The following is a 15144-nucleotide window of genomic DNA, read 5'->3' on the forward strand; positions in this document are numbered from 1 at the left end:
TCATCACTGGACCTCTGTATTCTCTCACGGTAAATGATGCTTCCTTACAGCAGGGGTTTGTGATCGCCTTTGATTCTATTAGAAGCACTGGTATTGTTTAAACTCAAAATATGCTTCTTAGTAGCTGAGAGTGTATGGGAGGCAAAATTGAAAGTTATCGGTTATCTGTAGCTTCCGATAAGTTTTTAGGCAGTTTATTGGTTTAGCATTAAAAAGATAACTTTTCAGTTAGCTGATTACCAGTTATCGAAGCTAACTTTTTGGTTAGCTGTGCCCACCACTGGTTATGGGGTAAAAACAGCAAGAACAGTGACAAAGGTCAGTTTCAGTTTGTACAGGAGTCAAAAGTTAAAGTTGCTCCAATTGTGTTAAGAAGTGATGCAAATTATTGGTTGAGTTAATAGGTTTTTTTTAAAGGAATAGTTTTCACAATGTGTCATGCTTAGTTTTCATGTTACAGGGTGACATATGTCACTGAAACGATTAGTCGAATAACTCGAATAATTCAATTACAAAAAAAAATGTTAGAGGCAAATTCTGTGCCTCAAATAGCCCCAGAAAAAAAAAACAGAAGAAGACTAGCTATGTAAGAGGTAATCTATAGCACTAAAAGCTACCGCTTTCCCACGCGACACAAAAGAGTAAAATAAAGCCTTTTAAGAGAAAGAGGGTCCATGCTTATCACCGGAAATAGACTTACTGTGCATTTAAAGTGAAACTCACTCCAAATATGATGAATTTAAGTACTTTTATTTATTTCTGGAAATGTGCTCCCTTCTCAAAACGGTACATGAAATAGCAAACGGCACTCGCCTTTGCAGACATACAGTGGGACGCACTGCTGCCTCATCAGGGCTCATAACATCAGATCTTAAAGTTCAGAGTCCGTTGTATGTGCCCCCCCCCCCCCCAAAACAAATTGCCAGTACCCACAAACATACTTAAGCATCTCTTGTTAATTGTTTCAACATTCTAAAGAGACAGCGAGACAGAGGGAGAGAGAGAGCTTCATGTACTGTTTTGACAACGGAGTGCATTTCCGAAAATAAAAGTACTTCATTTAGTCATTTGGAGTCAGTTTGGGTAAATTGCTGCACCCCTCCCAGAGCCCAGTTTTTCACAGGCTGTGCTCACGTTCACATGCAGCCTGACTAACTCAGGATTACACTTACTGCCTGCGCTTACGGTCCGGTGTCAAGGGGGTCAAAATACATTTTTTATCCTACTTAACAAAAAATTACTTCCACCAAAAAAGTTACTTGCACAACCAAAAGTCAGTTTTAGATCAACCTTAAAACTCCTCCTCTGATGTGTCAGACTCTTCCTCTCTGGGGATAGTATGAGGGGAGAGCAGCAGCAGCAGCAGCAGACAGGTTTTTTTTCACATGCGCACGAACGAATCATCCGTGAAGATCATTTTATTTATTAACTACACAGATGTATAATGAAACAAATGGTGACTGGTTTATAACACAATTATGACAGAGTCTGAGGGGAGAGAGAGTGAGGAACCGCAGCGGCAGCCAGTTTTTTCTTTTCTTTGTTTACATGTGTGCGCGCGAATGGGACAGGAGCTCCAGTTATTTGCTGCAGGTCCTGCAGCAAATAATGAAACTCCCCGAACTGGGAACGTCTCATGAGGATGTTGTGAACCCAGGGACGGCGCCGCTGGTGACGTTTGTCAGCTTTCCACAACAAATAGAGCATAGCAACTCGCTCTGTGTGTGAGAGTCATAAAACGCAAGGAAGACGAAGACAACACACTGGAAATTGTTTTTTTCCTTATTTATTCCTTTATTGGTTCATTCTATTGGTGCTTATAGTTGATAAAACTTGGATAAAGTTACTTGCAGCAGTGCTAGTGCAGTATAAAATTACGTGCACCACTGGAATAATACATGCACAAACTAGCACATGCACGTACTAATTCGACCCCTGAGGGCTGAGCTCCTGACACCAGGAAAGATCCAAAACTTGTAAAGAAGTGAAAAATAAATAATTACTCAGGAAAACAGAAAAGGACACTAAATACAGTATACTATATACTAGACTATAATAATATAATAATATACTAGATACACTAAATTTGACAATCTGCGTGGTGGTGCAGCAACATTGTGCCATTGCTTTGGGAGAGCCCCGGACTACTGATGTTGTTTAAAAACAAAAAAGTACTTTTTATCCGATTACTCGATTAATCACCAGAATAATCGATATAGAATACTTGATTAATAAAATAATCGATAGCTGCAGCCCTAATGTCACATGTTGTAGAATCCAATGGATGTCGACATTATTTGACCTTTACTTTGCAGACCAAGCGTTCAACACAGTCAAAACTATTCCCTTTATTAATTAAACAGGGTGATCAGTAGTACACTACTACAACGTCACATTCTTTCTGCAGTCTCTGGCTAATATATCGCAATATCTCTAAAATCAGAAAGGTCTTGTCTCAGAGTGATGCTGAAAAACTAATTCATGCATTTATTTCCTCTAGGCTGGACTATTGTAATTCATTATTATCAGGTTGTCCTAAAAGTTCCCTAAAAAGCCTTCAGTTAATTCAAAATGCTGCAGCTAGAGTACTGACGGGGACTAGAAGGAGAGAGCATATCTCACCCATATTGGCCTCTCTTCATTGGCTTCCTGTTAATTCTAGAATAGAATTTAAAATTCTTCTTCTTACTTATAAGGTTTTGAATAATCAGGTCCCATCTTATCTTAGGGACCTCGTAGTACCATATCACCCCAATAGAGCGCTTCGCTCTCAGACTGCAGGCTTACTTGTAGTTCCTAGGGTTTGTAAGAGTAGAATGGGAGGCACAGCCTTCAGCTTTCAGGCTCCTCTCCTGTGGAACCAGCTCCCAATTCAGATCAGGGAGACAGACACCCTCTCTACTTTTAAGATTAGGCTTAAAACTTTCCTTTTTGCTAAAGCTTATAGTTAGGGCTGGATCAGGTGACCCTGAACCATCCCTTAGTTATGCTGCTATAGACGTAGACTGCTGGGGGGTTCCCATGATGCACTGTTTCTTTCTCTTTTTGCTCTGTATGCACCACTCTGCATTTAATCATTAGTGATCGATCTCTGCTCCCCTCCACAGCATGTCTTTTTCCTGGTTCTCTCCCTCAGCCCCAACCAGTCCCAGCAGAAGACTGCCCCTCCCTGAGCCTGGTTCTGCTGGAGGTTTCTTCCTGTTAAAAGGGAGTTTTTCCTTCCCACTGTAGCCAAGTGCTTGCTCACAGGGGGTCGTTTTGACCGTTGGGGTTTTACATAATTATTGTATGGCCTTGCCTTACAATATAAAGCGCCTTGGGGCAACTGTTTGTTGTGATTTGGCGCTATATAAAAAAAATTGATTGATTGATTGATTAATGCACCTTATAGTACATATTCATTAGCGCTCAAACTGAGCTTTGGAGAACTCCCCAACGCGAACAAATGAATATATACTTACATCATAGCAGTAAATCGTTGGCACACAACAGGCTGGGGTGGTGTGGGATGATGAAATTGTTCAACTTACCAACCCTGTGTCCTTTTCAGAAAAAACTTGCACTGCCACAAGTCAGATTCCTCCTTTGGAACTGTCTCAAAAGGTATGTATCACAAGCAACTGTTCAATCTAGAATTTTACAACAATATAAAAACAACTGAGACCATGCAGACAATACATCATTGAGGAAGGATGCCCAAATTAACACCAAGGAATTAACAAACTGTCGTTCCAAAGGTCCAACAGACCCTCAGGGTCATAGCCAAAGAACTCATGAAGGAGTTTGAGGCACCAGATTAAACGTGACATCATCCACCTTGAAGCGAGCACTCCATCACCATGACCTAAAAGTCTGCTGATCAACGAGGAACCCAATAAAATCTAAAGTTAACATTAACATAGGCCCCGTCTTGAAGAATGAGACTAACACCTAGGAATGAACAAAGTGTTGCTCCAAAGACCCAACAGAACCCCAGGATCACAAACAGCTCAGTACATCACACCAAGACCAAAAAGACAGACAGTGGCTTTACACCATACACCCATAATTCACTGCGTGTCGCCACACTATCCAAACACACTGACAGAGGGGTTAACATTAAGTTGACTGCAGCACATGCTCGGTAAAGAATGCTAACAGTTTGCTTTCCTTAAGTTGAAACTCGCCTGTCAATACAAAGCCAGCATAAACAGCCTTTAGATGCACCAACATAGTCTCAGTAAGTACTCAAAATTCTAACATACATAGGGTAACACAAAAGCTATTCAACAACTCTATTTTTATAGAGTTCTGAATGTGCTGAAAACAAACAGTGCGAAGCAGCTGCTTCAACAAGAGAAATCTGCAGGCCCTGTGAGCAATGTAATCTCAACAGCAGCAGGTAAACTGGCCTGCTGGAAAGGTAAATAAAGAAGACATGAAAGACGGGCACAAATCAGAAGCTGAGCAAATATCAGGTGTTTGGGAGATATAGTATTACCACAGGACAACTGTGGAATTATCTCTGTGGTAAGGCCGATACTGTTATTATCTTTTCTATCATCCCAGGCTGCCTAGTAGCCCTCATTGTTCTCCTCTCAGCTCACTTCGGGCCCGTCTCTTCACCCAGTACTGCTGCAGTCGCCCGTGGCAGCAGCTGTGCACCACTGATGAGATGCATAACAGGGCAGGGAGGAGGCTCCAGCCCTCAGCAGATGTTGCGGTGACATGTGACCCTTGGCCAGGCATCACTGAGGGGCTTTCCTCAGAGTTGGGCCAATATGCCATCTTTCTGAGGTCACACACAGATGGGAATGGTGGCTTTTAACTGCCATAATATATAGGCCACATATGTGCACTGTATACAAATAAAAACAAATCAAGCGCACATTTTGGCAGCTGTACGGTACAAATCTACATATCGGCTAAGAAGCTTAGTGAATTAGGCTGTCTGTTTATCCAGCTATTCTGCCAAGTAAAGGACCATGAGAGACAGTAAAAGAAACAGTGTCTTACTCCACTTCTGTAAATGACATAACAATATACAATATACATTTTTAGCCGAGCCATTATGTGTCAGTTCCAACTTTATGAACTGTATTGTATATGATCTATGGAGAACCAAAAACTAAACTAACAAAAGTATTTTGGTTGAATTTTAATGATTTAATATGTTTCCACTCCTTGGGATGAGAAGGCATTTTTAGAGTTTAACATGTTCAGATATACATTTCCCACAGCCATGAGATTTGGTAAACACACAGTCAGAGAGGTTCACAGCAAACCCAAATTGTTAAAATACTCCGGCATATGCCACTTTTTTAAATGGGGGAGGGGGAACTTCTGCTTTAGGGGACACGGAACCCCTGATATATTTTCATTTGTTTTTCTATAAACACGATCTTTATATATTTATTTAATTATTTTGTACCACATTCTAAGGGCTGGGCTGCATGGTGGCTTAGTGGTTAGCACTGTTGCTGCACAGCAAGAAGGTCGCAGATTCACTGCCAACCTGGTCCTTTCTGTATGGAGTCTCAGTCTTCAGTTACTTCTCATGTTTGCATGGGTTCCCTCCGGGTGCTCCAGTTTCCTCCCATTTCCAAACACATACAGCTTAGGTGTATTGGTTACTCTAAATTGACATCAGGTGTGATTAAGAGTGTGAATGAGTTTGTCTGTCTATATGTGTTGGCCCTGCATTAGACTGACGGCCTGTGCAGGGTGTTCTCAAAGACATGCTGGGACAGGCTCAAGACCCTCCATGAATGTTAACTGGAATAAGTGGGTTTTGAAAATGGATGGATGGATGCTACTATCAACAGAATGATAAATGAACATATACAGTAGTACCATCAGGCTTTAAGAAGTTTAGAGGCTGTCAATGTTGCCAAAGGTTCTGCAACAAAACAACAGTGAAAACTGCCAATAACTACACAGGGCATACATTTTATGTGATTACATGAAAGCAATTGTTGCAGTGTTTCCCCTATGTTACAACAGGTCTGGCTGCCTGCCAGGCGAATGAGAACTCCCGTAAGGCCAGGAAAATGTTTAATAACACCAATGAAAATTAACCAATGAAATAATATACAAATAATGAATGTTTATGAGTTCAATGGTATGAATATTTCATGATTTCAAAATTAAATATTTGTTCCATTGAAAGAATGGAAAAACATTTATTTGTTTTCTATAACGGCCAAAATAGATCCTTGTCATTTGATATTTTATTACAACCCCAATTCCAATGAAGTTGGGACGTTGTGTAAAATGTAAATAAAAACAGAATACAATCATTTGCAAATCCTCTTCAACCTATATTCAATTGAATACACCACAAATACAAGATATTTAATGTTCACACTGATTAACTTAATATTTTTGTGCAAATATTTGCTCATTTTGAAATGGATGTCTGCAACACGTTTCCAAAAAGCTGAGATAGTGGTATGTTTATCAATCAATCAATCAATTTTTTTATATAGCGCCAAATCACAACAAACAGTTGCCCCAAGGCGCTTTATATTGTAAGGCAAGGCCATACAATAATTATGTAAAACCCCAACGGTCAAAACGACCCCCTGTGAGCAAGCACTTGGCTACAGTGGGAAGGAAAAACTCCCTTTTAACAGGAAGAAACCTCCAGCAGAACCAGGCTCAGGGAGGGGCAGTCTTCTGCTGGGACTGGTTGGCGCTGAGGGAGAGAACCAGGAAAAAGACATGCTGTGGAGGGGAACAGAGATCGATCACTAATGATTAAATGCAGAGTGGTGCATACAGAGCAAAAAGAGAAAGAAACAGTGCATCATGGGAACCCCCCAGCAGTCTACGTCTATAGCAGCATAACTAAGGGATGGTTCAGGGTCACCTGATCCAGCCCTAACTATAAGCTTTAGCAAAAAGGAACGTTTTAAGCCTAATCTTAAAATCTTTTTTTTTTTTTTTTTTTTGGTATGTTTACCACTGTGTTACATCACCTTTCCTTCTAACAACACTCAATAAGCGTTTGGGAACTGAGGATACTAATTGCTGAAGCTTTGTCAGTGGAATTCTTTCCCATTCTTGCATGATGTACGACTTCAGTTGTTCAACAATCCGGGGTCTCAGTTGTCGTATTTTGTGCTTCATAATGTGCCATATATTTTCAATGGGCGACAGGTCTGGACTGCAGGCAGACCACTCTAGTACCCGCACTCTTTTACTACGAAGCCGTGCTGTTGTAACACGTGCAGAATGTGGCTTGGCATTGTCTTGCTGAAATAAGTAGGGACGTCCCTGAAAAAGACGTTGCTTGGATGGCAGCATGTGTTGCTCCAAAACCTGGAAGTACCTTTCAGCATTGATGGTGGCATCACAGATGTGTAAGTTGCCCATGCCATGGGTACTAACACACCCCCATACCATCACAGATGCTGGCTTTTCAACTTTGCGCTGGTACCAATCTGGATGGTCCTTTTCCTCTTTTGTCCGGAGGACATGATGTCCATGATTTCCAAAAACAATTTGAAATGTGGATTCATCAGACCACAGCACACTTTTCCACTTTGCGTCTGTTCATTTCAAATGAGGTCAGGCCCAGAGAAGTCAGCAGTGTTTCTGGATGTTGTTAATGTATGGCTTTCACTTTGCATGGTCAAGTTTTAACTTACACTTGTAGACGTAGCGACAAACTGTGTTAACTGACAATGGTTTTCTGAAGTGTTCCTGAGCCCACGCGGTAAGATCCTTTACACAATGATGTCGGTTTTTAATGCAGTGCCGCCTGAGGGATCGACGGTAACAGGCATTCAGTGTTCGTGTTCGGCTTTGCCGCTTACATGTAGAAAGTTCTCCAGATTCTCTGACTCTTCTGATTATATTATGGACGGTAGATGATGGAATCCCTAAATTCCTTGCAATTGAACGTTGAGAAACATTGTTCTTAAACTGTTGGAATATTTTTTCAGGCAGTTGTTCACAAAGTGGTGATCCTCGCCCCATCTTTGCTTGTGAACAGCCTTTTGGCTGCCGACGAGCAGGCTGCTGTGAAGAATAAATAAAAAAAATTAAAAAAATACATGCTGTGATGGTTTTATACACGTGGGAACACAGCAGCTTTTTATAGCAGCTTTATTCATGTGCAGATTTGCCTCATTTAGTTTGCACATTCCCGCCAGCAAATGTCCATGGTGAGTCCATGTTTGAACTACCAGTGCTCTCTCCAACCTGTTTTTCACTCATTGTTGATAAACTGTCCGGAATTAGTTTGGTTTATAAATCAAAACCATAAGTCAAAACTGCTTTTCTTTTAATGTCTTCTGCGACACGTCAGTATTGTTCCATGTTGAAAGTAATCAAATCAAATCAAAATAACTTTATTTATCCGTTAGGAACTTCCTTTGCAGACAGAGCACCAGCACGAGCAGAAACACACATTTCATGCATAATAAAATTTCATAAAAATCAACACTTCATCAACACTGAATAAATATAATTACAAAAGCCAATAAAAGCCAAGCACAGCCTGCTCAAAGAACTAGTCACATTAGCTGCTGTTCATCAGGCGGATCGAGGTGGGCAGAAAACTGGAGGTGGCCCTCTTAGTCCTGAAAGGCAGGGACCTGAACCTACGACCTGATGGTAAAAAGGTGTAGTGCTGGTGCAGAGTGTGAGTGGGGTCTGTGGAGATCTGTGTGGCTTTCCTCACAACTCTGTGGTTATAGATGGAGGTAATGACTCTTCCTTATAGCAGTGGGCAGGGCGCTCAAAGACAGAAGCTCTGATCGTTGTTTGTGTTGGGTTTGTGATCGCCTTTGTTTTTACTCAGAAGCGCTGGCAGTGCTTAAACGCAAAACTGGCTTGTCAGTAGCTGTCATTGTACCGGGTCAATACTAAAAGTTAGCGGTTAGCTGTAGCTTCCATTGTAGCTTCAAGAAAATTAAGTTGACCTGAATATGATGAATGAACAAAACTAAAGAGAATTAAGCTGTCACTTCAGTACTGGATGCTCACAGTAAATATGTTACAGTAATCTAGTCTATTTCAGTACTGCAAACTCAAAATTAATAAGTTACTATAATCTAATTGGCAAAGCTTCTGGGGAAAACCTGGTCTTGTTAGGAGAGATGGCATCCATCCCACTTTGGATGGAGCAGCTCTCATTTCTAGAAATCTGGCCAATTTTATTAAACCCTCCAAATGGTGACTATCCAGGGCTGGGACCAGGAAGCAGAGTTGTAGTCTTACACACCTCTCTGCAGCTTCTCTCCCCCTGCCATCCCCCCAATACCCCATCCCCGTAGAGACGGTGTCTGCTCCCAGACCACCAACAACCAGTAAAAATCTATTTAAGCATAAAAATTCAAAAAGAAAAAATAATATAGCACCTTCAACTGCACCACAGACTAAAACAGTTAAATGTGGTCTATTAAACATTAGGTCTCTCTCTTCTAAGTCCCTGTTAGTAAATGATATAATAATTGATCAACATATTGATTTATTCTGCCTTACAGAAACCTGGTTACAGCAGGATGAATATGTTAGTTTAAATGAGTCAACACCCCCAAGTCACACTAACTGTCAGAATGCTCGTAGCACGGGCTGAGGGGGAGGATTGGCAGCAATCTTCCACTCCAGCTTATTAATTAATCAAAAACCCAGACAGAGCTTTAATTTATTTGAAAGCTTGACTCTTAGTCTTGTCCATCAAAATTGGAAGTCCCAAAAACCAGTTTTATTTGTTGTTATCTATCGTCCACCTGGTCGTTACTGTGAGTTTCTCTGTGAATTTTCAGACCTTTTGTCTGACTTAGTGCTTAGCTCAGATAAGATAATTATAGTGGGCGATTTTAACATCCACATAGATGCTGAGAATGACAGCCTCAATACTGCATTTAATTTATTATTAGACTCAACTGGCTTCACTCAAAATGTAAATGAGTCCACCCACCACTTTAACCATACTTTAGATCTTGTTCTGACTTATGGTATGGAAATTGAAGACTTAACAGTATTCCCTGAAAACCCCCTTCTGTCTGATCATTTCTTAATAACATTTACATTTACTTTAATGGACTACCCAGTAGTGGGGAATAAGTTTCATTACAGCCGAAGTCTTTCGGAAAGCGCTGTAACTAGGTTTAAGGATATGATTCCTTCTTTGTTATGTTCTCCAATGCCATATACCAACACAGTGCAGAGTAGCTACATAAACTCTGTGAGTGAGATAGATTATCTCGTCAATAGTTTTACATCCTCATTGAGCACAACTTTGGATGCTGTAGCTCCTCTGAAAAAGAGAGCCTTAAATCAGAAGTGCCTGACTCTGTGGTATAACTCACAAACTCGCAGCTTAAAGCAGATAACCCGTAAGTTGGAGAGGAAATGGCGTCTCACTAATTTAGAAGATCTTCACTTAACCTGGAAAAAGAGTCTGTTGCTCTATAAAAAAAGCCCTCCGTAAAACTAGGACATCTTACTACTCATCACTAATTGAAGAAAATAACAACAACCCCAGGTTTCTTTTCAACACTGTAGCCAGGCTGACAAAGAGTCAGAGCTCTATTGAGCCGAGTATTCCTTTAACTTTAACTAGTAATGACTGCATGACTTTCTTTGCTAATAAAATTTTAACTATTAGAGAAAAAATTACTCATAACCATCCCAAAGACATATCGTTATCTTTGGCTGCTTTCAGTGATGCCGGTATTTGGTTAGACTCTTTCTCTCCAATTGTTCTGTCTGAGTTATTTTCATTAGTTACTTCCTCCAAACCATCAACATGTCTATTAGACCCAATTCCTACCAGGCTGCTCAAGGAACCCTTACCATTAATTAATGCTTCGATCTTAAATATGATCAATCTATCTTTATTAGTTGGCTATGTACCACAGGCTTTTAAGGTGGCAGTAATTAAACCATTACTTAAAAAGTCATCACTTGACCCAGCTAGCTTACATAATTATAGGCCAATCTCCAACCTTCCTTTTCTCACAAAAATTCTTGAAAGGGTAGTTGTAAAACAGCTAACTGATCATCTGCAGAGGAATGGTCTATTTGAAGAGTTTCAGTCAGGTTTCAGAATTCATCATAGTACAGAAACAGCATTAGTGAAGGTTACAAATGATCTTCTTATGGCCTCAGACAGTGGACTCATCTCTGTGCTTGTCCTGTTAGACCTTAGTGCTGCTTTTGATACTGTTGACCATAAAATTTTATTACAGAGATTAGAGCATGCCATAGGTATTAAAGGCACTGCGCTGCGGTGGTTTGAATCATATTTATCTAATAGATTACAATTTGTTCATGTAAATGGGGAGTCTTCTTCACAGACTAAGGTTAATTATGGAGTTCCACAAGGTTCTGTGCTAGGACCAATTTTATTCACTTTATACATGCTTCCCTTAGGCAGCATTATTAGAAAGCATTGCTTAAATTTTCATTGTTATGCAGATGATACCCAGCTTTATCTAACCATGAAGCCAGAGGACACACACCAATTAGTTAAACTGCAGGAATGTCTTACAGACATAAAGACATGGATGACCTCTAATTTCCTGCTTTTAAATTCAGATAAAACTGAAGTTATTGTACTTGGCCCCACAAATCTTAGAAACATGGTGTCTAACCAGATCCTTACTCTGGATGGCATTACCCTGACCTCTAGTAATACTGTGAGAAATCTTGGAGTCATTTTTGATCAGGATATGTCCTTCAATGCGCATATTAAGGAAATATGTAGGACTGCTTTTTTGCATTCGCGCAATATCTCTAAAATTAGAAAGGTCTTGTCTCAGAGTGATGCTGAAAAACTAATTCATGCATTTATTTCCTTTAGTCTGGACTATTGTAATTCATTATTATCAGGTTGTCCTGAAAGTTCCCTGAAAAGCCTTCAGTTAATTCAAAATGCTGCAGCTAGAGTACTGACGGGACTAGAAGGAGAGAGCATATTTCACCCATACTGGCCTCTCTTCATTGGCTTCCTGTTAATTCTATAATAGAATTTAAAATTCTTCTTCTTACTTATAAGGTTATGAATAATCAGGTCCCATCTTATCTTAGGGACCTCATAGTACCATATCACCCCAATAGAGGACTTCGCTCTCAGACTGCAGGCTTACTTGTAGTTTCTAGGGTTTTTAAGAGTAGAATGGGAGGCAGAGCCTTCAGCTTTCAGGCTCCTCTCCTGTGGAACCAGCTCCCAATTTGGATCAGGGAGACAGACACCCTCTCTACATTTAAGATTAGGCTTAAAACTTTCCTTTTTGCTAAAGCTTACAGTTAGGGCTGGATCAGGTGACCCTGAACCATCCCTTAGTTATGCTGCTATAGACTTAGACTGCTGGGGAGTTCCCATGATGCACTGAGTGTTTCTTTCTCTTTTTGCTCTGTATGCACCACTCTGCATTTAATCATTAGTGACTGATCTCTGCTCTCTTCCACATCATGTCTTTTTCCTGGTTCTCTCCCTCAGCCCCAACCAGTCCCAGCAGAAGACTGCCCCTCCCTGAGCCTGGTTCTGCTGGAGATTTCTTCCTGTTAAAAGGGAGTTTTTCCTTCCCACTGTCGCCAAAGTGCTTGCTCACAGGGGGTCGTTTTGACCGTTGGGGTTTTTCTGTAATTATTATATGGCTTTTGCTTTACAATATAAAGCGCCTTGGGGCGACTGTTGTGATTTGGCACTATATAAATAAAACTGATTTGATTTGATTTAGATTTTTAAGTTTGAGTACTGCTAAATCAAAATGAACAAGTTACTATTATCCAATTATTTAAATTAATCTGAGTACTGCACACACGATATTTAAGTTAATCAAATCTGATCCCTTTAAGCCAACATAAATTACTTTTTTTAAGGCAACAATTTTGCATATGTTTTTTTAGTAAAGCCAACTTATTATATTTTACAGTGTAGTTTCATGCTCTTTGCAGGAGGCGCTGGTAAACCCCAATTGAGCTCTGTGTCTGAGTCGGACAGAGGAGAGCTAGCCAGTTGAAGCAAGCGATTGCATTATTCCACCCAGAAACTTTGGACACATAAATGGAATTGGTTAATTTACCTTTTTCTTCTGAAATATGAACCTAATAAAAAGGGAAGCGTACAAATCCGCATTTGTGTTGGATCACTGTCAAATGGAAATGGACTGCATTTATATAGCGCTTTTCCATCTGCATGAGACGCTCAAAGCGCTTTACAAATAATGCCTCACATTCACCCCGATGTCAGGGTGCTGCCATACAAGGCGCTCACTACACACCAGGAGCAATGGTGTGCCAAAGGGTCCTTAGTGATTTTCAAGTCAGGCTGGGATTTGAACCGAGGATCTTCTGGTCTCAAGACCAACGCCTTAACCACTAGACCATCACCTCCACCACTGTCCTCATAAAAAATCAGACTGCATTTGAGTTTATCAGATGGCACCTTCAATAGGTCTTTCAATTGTAAAGCACTTTGAAGCTTTTTGTGTCAAAGCGTTTCATAAATAAATTTATTAGTAGTAGTAATCTAGCAAAAAATGCCAATTCTCCTATTGGAAACTCCAGGGGTTAGGGGTTAAAATACAACTGAATTGGTGATCGAAACTGATTTAACTGGAAAGATTTAATATAGAGAATTGGCCATTCCCAAATATTGGAGTTTCCACTGTGACACAGTCACAAGCAGCTGTGTAGCCTAGCTGGTCACCAGACCGGGACATTGGCATAAGTGTTACACAGGATGCCATTCCTCACGCAACTCCAGATGTACAAGGAGAATAGAACACGGGCAACCTAGAGGCAGCCAGGACTTTCAGTTCATGATGCAAACACATTAAACAATTACTCTACTCCAAACCTATCCTTTAATAAAAGTGTTTTTTTTTTTATTAATTCCTCCGTTTCTGTTTCATTCAGGTATCATTTTTTTATTGACTCAGACATGCCAACTGTGAGTCAGTGTTAATTAAGTGTTCATACCTCTGGCCCTTCATCGGCTGTCTCTTCACCACTCATTCTCATTTTGTGTCTATTTGGTTCCCTGCCTCAACTAAGTCCCCTTTAGTCTTGTCTGATCCATTTTAAAAGCACTGCCCAAGAGGGCCTCTCTGTTTTCCTCTGCGCTTCCCTCTCTTGTGTGCTTGTTCTTTCCCTGAGCAGCAACGGGAAACCATCTCTAGAGTATGTGAATATGTGTTTATATGCTGCTGCTTCAATAACGTAACATTAACGTTCAAATAAAATTTCACTAAAACCACACCTGGCTAAAAATGAGGAGGAGGGGAGTGTTTGTTGTGGAACTGGAAGTCAAGTTACCACAATTCCCCAGCCTTCCTAAAATTATAGAGGAAAGCACTGCCCATCATTCCGCCTCCTTCTTTTCCGTGCTCAATAATTGTACTGGAGAGGTGACCCGGTCTGTCCACATCTGGCAGCTTTCATTAGAGAGACCCTGTTTATTTGGGATCATTATGGACACAGCCATGGGAAAAAGCCAGCAACCTCAGAAACCAACCATTTGTGTGTGTGTGTGTGTGTGTGTGTGTGTGTGTGTGTGTGTGTGTGTGTGTGTGTGTGTGTGTGTGTGTGTGTGCATGTGTTTGGTGAGTCATAACAGCTCTAATCACGACTGCCAATGCCTACTTTACAAGGCTGGGAACCCCTTAAAGGCTTTATGGGTTGCTGAAGATATAGTTGACAGTGCAATCGGACACCCATTTTATAGACACGTGGACTCTGGATTATTATTCCAGTGTGTAATCCTTATTTTTTAATCCAACACACAACTGTATCAGCCTTACAATCTGCATTCCTCACTTGATCCCAAAGCTGAACAACCATTCTACTACAAAAGCATCACAGTCTATTCTGCTAAATATCCTGTGAGTTCGTGTCAGACACTCGAGTTACTCAACGCTAAAGGCACACCTGGCAAACAAAGTCAGTCAGTCAATGTGGACGTGAATGGGCAAAACCACACGTAATCATGGGTATTATAGAGCATGCCGCTGTGTGGGTGAGTGTGTGTCGCTTTTAGTTATTATATTCTGAACCCCTGACAGGTGGTTGGATTTAAAAAATAAAATGAGGAAGTGTGGTTTGGTATAGATGTTGTCTTTGTCTCATTCATGTACATGCTGTCAGTACCGCCAGCCTGCGCTCAAAGTTTGTACGACATTCGCCTTGGCATATGTCATCCCTGTG

At 40.7% G+C, this 15144-nt stretch overlaps 1 pseudogene; it reads right to left on the reverse strand.

Moving 5' to 3' along the window:
• The window catches only part of LOC117510987, a 95302-nt pseudogene that overhangs the window by 69091 nt on the left and 11067 nt on the right, over positions 1-15144 (reverse strand).

This window comes from Thalassophryne amazonica, chromosome 5, assembly GCF_902500255.1.
Source record: "Thalassophryne amazonica chromosome 5, fThaAma1.1, whole genome shotgun sequence".
In the NCBI taxonomy this organism is placed as follows: Eukaryota; Metazoa; Chordata; class Actinopteri; order Batrachoidiformes; family Batrachoididae; genus Thalassophryne; species Thalassophryne amazonica.